The sequence below is a fragment of the Myotis brandtii genome, unplaced genomic scaffold (assembly GCF_000412655.1).
Source record: "Myotis brandtii unplaced genomic scaffold, ASM41265v1 scaffold254, whole genome shotgun sequence".
NCBI classification, from domain to species: Eukaryota; Metazoa; Chordata; class Mammalia; order Chiroptera; family Vespertilionidae; genus Myotis; species Myotis brandtii.
The window spans coordinates 45,510-54,926 of record NW_005359634.1 but is presented as its reverse complement, the minus strand read 5'-3'; positions in this window follow the sequence as shown (position 1 = coordinate 54,926).

Below are 9,417 nucleotides of genomic sequence, written 5' to 3'. Positions count from 1 at the left end.
ACTGGTTCATTGATGATGCTGCTAAACTTTTTAGTACTCAAAAGCAGTTTCTACAAAGCAGCATCAGAGATCAGTGAGAACCATGCACCTGGCTAGATTTAAGAAAATACTAATTGTAAAATTCACTTAGTGGCACAAGAGAGAGAAATTCACATGGGCCAATTATGCGTGATATACCATAGATGATTGTAAGAGTGGATTAATGTTCTTGAATTATTAACTCTGACAGTACAATCATCTTTTTTTCTTGTTTCTTCTGATGATACCAGATGTTTAATGCAGAGCAAAATGTGACTGTTACACTATATGTTGTACTTATGGCTAGAAAACAAAAAAGTACATGCTATCATTGTGACTACGAAAGACATATGTATCATATAAGACAAAACAGATGTCTTCTTCGGGATTTTCACTCTCAGGTAAAGTAGGTGAATGTCCATAGAATATATGGGTAAGCGGGAATTTCCTATGACAAATGGGATTGCATTTCATTGCTTGGATAATAAAATGTGTCATTTTTGTTAATTGGTATTATTAGTTGCAGAGGTGATGGGATGGGATGTATCAGACTCTGCCCACATAAACTGAAATTTCAGTTGTATCAACCCTGGTCAGTGAAATGTCTTAATGATAATAGCTAACTAATGACATGAGATATGCTAAGTATACTACATGTGTTATGTTAACCTTTATACTACCTTTGTGAGGTGGGAATTATCATTATCCTCATTTTGCAGATAAAGAATAGACACAAACAGGTTAAGCAAGTTGCCCAAGGTCATACAAATAGAAAGTGGCAGAACTGAGATTTGAACCCAAGGGGTTTGGTTTCTAGTCCGCACTCAAAATACACGCTAATACCATCACTACAGCCAGCTCAGTTAACCCTAACACCCTCATTCTCCCCTTTCCCTTACCACCAGCCTAACTGTTGTTTAGAAAACAACGTCATGGCTCTAGCTGCTGGGAAGGGGGAGAAAGCCTCTATTTTCTTGCTAACAGAATGTAGAGCTAAAAGAGATGCTACCATTATCACAGGCATGCAGTTTTGTATGCTCTCATTCTTTAACAGTCATTCATACTTCATGGCATAAATGAGCTTTTTCAGGTAAAACAGAATCTCTTATTTACCAGACCGCTCAATTCTACCATCATTCACTAGCTAGAAGCTTAGTCATCAAATTTCAATTTTAAAAGAACCTATGCAAATGTGGAAAGAGAAAATGCTGAGACCAAAGATATCTGTAACTTTGCCAAGACATAGTAGTTAGTCCTATATAAGTGGCAAGACTGATTGTATCAGCATTTGAAATAACAAAATATAAAACTCCAAAGTAGAGGAAGACACGACTATGGAAGAACGGCCACAGAGACACAAAGGTGCTTGGGGGAAGAGTACTGATTGCCACGGAGTGTGGGCAGCCTCTAGAACAGCGGTTCTCAACCTGTGGGTCGCGACCCCTTTGGGGGTCGAACGACCCTTTCACAGGGGTCGCCTAAGACCATTGGAAAACACATATATAATTACATATTGTTTTTGTGGTTAATCACTATGCTTTAATTATGTTCAATTTGTAACAATGAAATTGGGGGTCACCACAACATGAGGAACTGTGTTAAAGGGTCTCGGCATTAGGAGGGTTGAGAACCACTGCTCTAGAAGCTGGGAAGGAGTCTCCAATACAATCTTAAGTAGAAGTAGCAAGAATGTACATCCTTTTTCTGTTGCTGATCTTAAGAGAGATTGCCTACAGATCATTTCTACAGAAAGAAGGATGCAGGTGATAGGCCTGGAAGTGCACCTAATATAGGAGTGGGGCGTGAGAACTATACAAATCAACTGAAGTCAAACAAAGTTAAGTCAGGGGCCTGCTACGTGCTGCCTGACACAGAACTTGGCTGACCGGAGATGCGAGCGGATCACAAAGAGCCTCTGGCAAAGATTAATAGCTACTCACCCATACCTTATCATTTACTCATATTCTACCATAAAAGAAAACACAAAATATACCTTGCAAAGGTTAGAGTTAATCCCAATCTTTTTCCACTCTATTTCCCCATGCCAGCGTGTGCGGGCACACACACACACACACACACACACACACATACACACACACACACACATACACATGCACTCTACTCCAAAGACTTTCAGGTGTTTTGCCACTTAATTTTCAAATTCTGATATTTTTAGACAGAAAAACAAGATTTTATCTTAGCAAAATATTTTTAAAGAAAATAATTACTCATTATGTATGAAGGGAATGTATTTATATAGAAATTATTGTTCGAATTTATTTTTATGTAGTTTATATTATTACAACACTGTCAACAGGATTTCATTTAGGAATAGGGATGTCTTCCCAAGCAAAGACATTCTTTAGAGGGAAGTGAGTGGTAAATTACTAAAAGGAAGGAAGGGAGAATGAACCTTGAAGGACAATTAGCAGTTCCTCGCAGAGTGACACTTATGATTCTCCCCCCTTGTTGAGAAAATGGTTGGTAAAGTGTAATAAAACTCGGGAATACCATGCAAGGGATTGCTTAGTGGTTGTGAGCACTGAAAGGAAGAATGAATTTCAGGGTATAGTTCACATGGTTCAGCCAGAAGCTACAAGAGCCCAGAAATGGAAGAGATTAGGAGAATGAATGTATCTGAGAATTTGCAGAAATCTTGAGGATGCCTTTTGATTCCTATACACCGGCGGTTTGAGATGTTGGAGGCAATTTCCACTGAACTAGAAGTGGTAGAATGTTCCTCAGCTAGATGGAGTCTGGGTCTCATTATTAACGTTTGGAAGATGCTACAATTTGCATAGATAGGAGTTTTTTTATTTGGATGTTTTAGGCCATACAGAAATAACTAATTATTAAAGGACTATGTAGAAAAAAGACTAAGAAGAAAAGACTTGGGGTATTTGAGAATTGCCTCTCTATGGGAAACAGTTTATTTCCAATATTTCTAATGACATAGTACATGGGCAGCAACCATTAAATTTGGGAGTGGTATTTTGGAATTCAGAGCAGTGTTTCCCAATCCTAGTTAAACATCACATTCACTCATGGAGTTGTGTTTTTTTTTGTTTTGTTTTTGTTGGTTTTTTTTGGTTGTTTTTTAGGTTTTTTTTTTAAAAAAAAACATTAATGCCTGAGCCCATTCAAATCCAATTGAATTGAAATCTTTTCTATGAGCGGGGCCTGGGCATTGGCATTCTTTGTGCTATATTCCAAGCATTGAGTGACTCTAGTGACTAGTCAGTATTGAGAACAACAAACAGTACCACCTGTTTCAGTGGAGCACTTAATTAGGCTTTCTACTGAACATACCGTAGCTGTTTGAGTGTTTATCCTTCTTTATTGATTATGTATAATTGTAATCGGGAGATTTAAAAAACTTGCCCAGATTGAGAAACTAATCTAAGAATTTCAAACAAACCTTGGTTTGCTGAAATATTGCTTGCAATGACTTGAATATTATTTTAATTTCCCTTGTTATTAAAAACAAGGAAGGTGCATTATGTAATAAGCTTATTCATTTGCATTTTGATAAAGATGTTTCCTGATAATGCAAGTATTATCCTGTAAATTTAAATGTTCCAATCTCTGGTAAAAGTTAAAGAAGCGTATAACTGGAAATTTGCACAAATGCAAAACACAGTTTAAAAGTGGATATCTTCTAGAAGCTGATGATATAAGCAATAGAATTTGTAATGAGAAAATAATGTTTTCTTTAGTTAGAAAAATTAAATTATAACTTCTTCACTTTTTTAAACTATATTACCTAGTGCATTATCTTATTAGTTGACAACTTTGAGATAAAGTTAAATATTCAGGTTTTATTTTTTATTTTTTAATCTGAGGATCTTAACCTGGATATGTTATTTTGAAGTTTAGAGTTGGGTAGGGTGAGGTAAATCTGGTATACTGGAAGTGAATATAAAGTACTCCCTAATACCTACAGATCAAATTGTTCTCAAACAAGATAAGCTAATATAAGGTTGATCATTTAGGGGGAAAAAATCTCACAAATCAAATCCCCAGAAAATCTTATTGACTTTATCTTAAAAATATGTCCAGAATTTGGCTACTTCTCACTTCAACCTGCCAGGCAACACACCTGAGATCCCCATCCATTCTAACCAAGTATGCCAAGAATGTAAGCCCTGACCAGTCGTCACTCAGGACAGCTCTGAGGGCTGTGCTTGTAGTGAGCACCCTGAAGGGATGGGGCAACGTCACCCTCCAGGACAAGGAGCAGCTTTGCTTACTGCCTGCTGCTATAAAAGAGATAGATTTCCCGAGCTCAGTGTTCCTCAGCTGCAGCACATGCCCACCAATTACATAGCACTCATCTGGGCCCATCCATATTGCCTCCAAGGGACTTGGCAGGACAAGGGGAGCTAACACAAACATGAAGCTCGTGCCGCTTGCTATGCCATGAGTAATAAAGTCCTTTGTTTCTGACCCAAGAGTCTCATGTCATTTGCCAGAATCTATGAAAGTTACAGTTTAATATATTACCTTATAAATAGGGTAAAATCAAATCCCTGATTCTGACACTCATCAAATACCACCCTAACTCAAGACACCATCCTTTCTGACCTGGATGATTACAATAGTTTCCTCATTGGTCTCCCTGCTTGCACCCCTTTGCTGTCTGTTTTCAACACAAAACTCAGAATAATTCTGTTAAGAGTCTCATTATGTCACTCCTCTGTGTAAAACTCTTCAGTGATTCATATCTTATTCAGAATGAAATTCAAAGTTTTTACAATGAGACAAAGGCCCAACATTATTCTTCTTGACTTTATCTCTTATAACTTTCACCTTTGTCCTATCGGCACTGTTCTCTTTCCCGCCAGGCACATTCCACTGTCCCTCAGTTATTCACTAGGTCAGCTCCCTCACCTCCTGCAAGTAGTAACTCATTTCCTGAGGAAAGCCTTTCCTGCCCATCCTGTATAAAATTTCCACAACTCTACTTATCCTTCAACATTTCATGTTCTCCTTCCTTATTTTTGTTTTAACTCTTAGTCCTTATAACTCACTTATTATGTTTATTGTCTTTCTCCCTATCTTAGATAAGATAGAAGCTCTATCTCCAGCATCTATAACAGAACCTGATATATACTAGCAATACATATTTATTGTATGAGTGAATGAAGAGGGCTTGTGAACGTAACTAGTGAATAACTGAATACAAAAGAATACAAAGATTATTTAATATCCTAGTCTCCTTGAAGAAAAAGATATACCAGGGAAATGGTAGATGATTGTTTCTACAATCTATTGCTGCATCATTTATCATCATAAAACTTAGTGGCTTAAAACAACAATTTATTATTATTTCCCATAGTTCTATATTTTGACTGTCCTCAGCTGGACAGCTCTTGATTAAGGTCTGTCATGCACTTGTGGTCAGCTAACACATGGGGCTACAGTTATCTAACATGGGCTGGACATTCAAGATGGCTCACTTGCAGCACCAGCAGATGATGCTGGCTCTTGGCTGGGCGATCAGCTGAGACTGCCCCTGGAGCACCTAACTATGGTAGCTAGGTTCTGAGAGGAACATCCTGAAAGCCAGTGTTTCAAGAGTCAGGAAGAAGTAACAGCAAGGCCAATGAAGGGCTACATCCAGAAGTAGCTCAACGTCACTTCTGTGATATTCCATTGACTGGAGTAGTCACAGAGCTCATCCAGATTGATAGGAATACACACATAGGCTCCACCTCTTAGTGGGGGACTGGCAAGGACAGCACATAATATCAAGAGATTGTTGTAGCTAATCTTTGCAAATGCAGTCTGCCACAAAGGTCTCTAAAGAAGAACAGAGTATGAGAATAAGAAGCATACAGTTAGCAATCTTCACATAGCCTGAGTAAGGGGAAAAGACCCTGTTTTTAGAAGGAGTGTTCCATTGATTAGAAAGTTGGACTTTGCTTTGATACAGGAAAAGTTTGTGAGATATTTTTTTCTAGTTTAAGAGCTATTCTTCTTCAAAACACCCAATTCCTAATGCCTTTTTTCCTCTCCTTACCAGATCACACATCTGATTCACTATTGATATCCTCAATATAGAGTTAAAACACTTCTTACTTGAGAAGAAAAATGAACACATTGGCATTTTGATTCACATATCCATCTCTGTTACAGATTTCAGTGTGAATCTATTCTAGACAGTGTTATCTAGTCTGATATCATAAAATCAACTTTCTCCACTTATAAAACCAGACCCACTGACCCCACTAACAACGTGCCACCTTGCAAGTGTCCTATCAGCAGCCACCTCTATGTCATATTTATCTTACCTTAATCTAAGGTCCTAGGAGTTTCAACATGTAGGTATCATTTTTATTATAGAGTAGAGGACAGTTCTATGGAAAACTATCCTTTTAGATTATAGAAGGTGTCTAGAAATTCAGATTTATTGATTGATTAAATTTTTTTTTTTTTACCAAAAGATAAGATTGAAAGAAAATAATTTTGCTACTCTTTCATCAGAGGTAACCTATGGTCTTGGGAAGATTAGTCTGCCTAATCTATTTTATTTATACTCCAAAAATTTGGGGAGGAAAAAAACAACTGTTTTATATCAGTTTAATGCACAAAACATGTGATTAAACTAGTTACTTATAAGGTAGTAAAAATATAAAAGCTATCAGAAATAATGGTATCAGTGCTCTTATAAGTTTTGACCTCCATGTGTTTGAATGGGACCTGGGAAGCAGACCTGTATGATATTTGGAGGCTCTTAGGATTCTTCCCCTGCTCAATATGCTCTGATACTTGTTTGGTGAGAGGTTATGGGGGGGGGGGATTCTCTTGACATAATGTATCCAATCAGATTCATTATTTATAATTTTGATTGGGGTTATGTTCTTCTTTTTAAAATGAAAGTTTTAGTAAGTTACTGCAACATCAAGGTGCAGTAACACAACTTTCATTGAACCTAAGTGGAAAAGCACAAGGGGTCCTAATTAATGATCTCCTGAGATCTACACAGGCATTCCCTACTGTCCATTCTTTATTGGGCATCTCACTCAAACTTACAGGAGCAGTGTAATTGCCTATTTTACCTCTTAACTTGGAATGGGACCCATTATTTCTGATGCATTTCCATAGACTTAACTGCTTGCATAGGCACTGTTTTAGTAGGATCTCTGACTCCATATGGCTGAGATTAAAAATGAGCACAACTATACATCTGTCAGATGCAACTCATTTTTAAATGAGAGAGACCTTGGAATGGTACATTTCTGTTTGCTTGTTTTGCTATGTGACATTACTTCTCCTATGAGCTCAGTAAACTGGCCATTTTTCTTGTCTGTTTTCTTTATTTTCATTAAGCTGTCAAAATTGAATGCATCCCTCATACCCTGTGGTATGTGACACATCAATATGCATCATCACACACCACCTTCCCCTTTCCCATTCCCTGAAAGTAATATTGTTTACAAAAACTGACCACTTTTCAGCTTTGTGGTGAAAAAGTTACTTGAAGATGCTCAGAAGACAAATATAAAAGTAAGAATCATCAGAGAGTTCTCATATGTATTTCATTTTATCCATGCATGTACAAAATGTGTTTAAACACCAAGTGATTCTATGAGCAGTTCAAATATACAGTATATAAAGGCATGTCACAGCAGGACATTTGGTCAAATCAACATAGAATGATTGTGATTCAAAAATCACATTGAAAAGGACTGAAGTATTTTTGTTCTAAAAAGTCTTCCTCTACTGATCATCCAGTTTGGGGGGAGTTGGGGAAAACCCAAGGAAGAAATCCATGAAAGTCAGTTGCTGTTCTTGCACAAGCCACATAAATCCTTCTGCATGATCATCAACATGCTATAAACAAACAGCCTTTTACCTTCCTCCTCAGTCTCACTTGGCAGGGATCTACATTCCAACTGATTAGGATGAGACGGCCTACTTAAGAAGATGCTCATTTTATGATTCCCCAGTGACCACCACTGGGAGACTTGTGTGAAGATGAGTTTCATCACTTTCACGATTGCTGGTCACGCTCTGGAAGACTGATTGTTTCCAGAAGTCATAAGAGTGTGCCATGGGATGTTTATTGACATTTGAGTAACGGTGCATTTTACAAAGAATATTCTGTGACTATTCTACTTTGCCATTTTAGGTTTGGGGGCAACCTTCTCCCCAGTCACACTGACCATGTTCTTTCCTTCTTAACTTCTTACCATGCTTAACTTATAAATTTACTTTTCCACAAATAGTAAGAGAAGGCATCACAGTTATTCTAGTGATTTTTTGCATAGTAAATATTTTTGCATTATGGTCCTTTATAGACATAGCAGCAAAATCTGGGCAGGGAAGGAGAGTCTTAGTTGCTTTTTGTGGCAGATACAAACTGCAGGGAGTGCTGTCAGTGACCCAAGTTGCAGGTCTCAGCTCCTCCAAAATCTGCCTCAGTTGCAGAGAGGGCCTCTCCCAAGAGTACCCCTCTCCCCCAGGCTGTCCACACTCGGTGACTATGGGAGGTAGTCAGATAAAGGCCTGGACAATTTGACCCAACTGGGGACACTCTGATAGTTGATCTGTAATTCAGAGTTCCAAATAGGTTGACCACAACTTTATCGGTGTAATACGGCAGTTAGATTTCTTCTTCTGCCCAATCTGCTCCCTCCCCCTTCCTTGTTAGGTGGTGTTATCTAAAAAACATCTTGCACTCCAAACTGCATCTCAGCATCTGCTTCTAGACAGCCCAACCTGTGACAATTATTATATCCATGCATGTACATCTTCCTGTATTCCTTCATCAGGACATTTGAAGAAACGTTTTCTATGACCCTGATATTAAACATTGGGAACAAAAGCTGAGGACAAAGATGCCAACAATCCAGTATCAAAGAATTGGGGGACCAGGGCGCCCTCTTTCCAGCCTTGCTTGGGGTGACCAAACTGGCCTTGTTACACCTATCACCCCAGAATCCTCTCACCCGTCCTTGTAAGCTGAAGGAGAGTGGCACAGGAAGGAAGTATCCAGCAGGATGCTGCTTTTGTTTCCATCCCCTTTATTGTGGGAGTCCTCTGTCACCATAACCATATTAACAGTTATGCTGTAAGCCTTTTAGCTACCCTGGGATCCTCTGGGAATATTGGGTAATAGAAAGTTGGGGAGAGAGGTTGGCTTTACCAAAGAAATACCCAGCAATATCCTATCAGTTCCAGGGCATATAGAACTCAGGGCATATAGAACTCAGGGGGTTCAGCAAGAACTGGGAAACTTGTATGTCATCAGTAAGATGTTAGTTTCTATAAGGTTCTGTCTTTTTAACTCTTTTATTTTTTATAAATATATTTTATTGATTTTTCACAGAGAGGAAGGGAGAGGGATAGAGAGCTAGAAACATCGATGAGAGAGAAACATCGATCAGCTGCCTC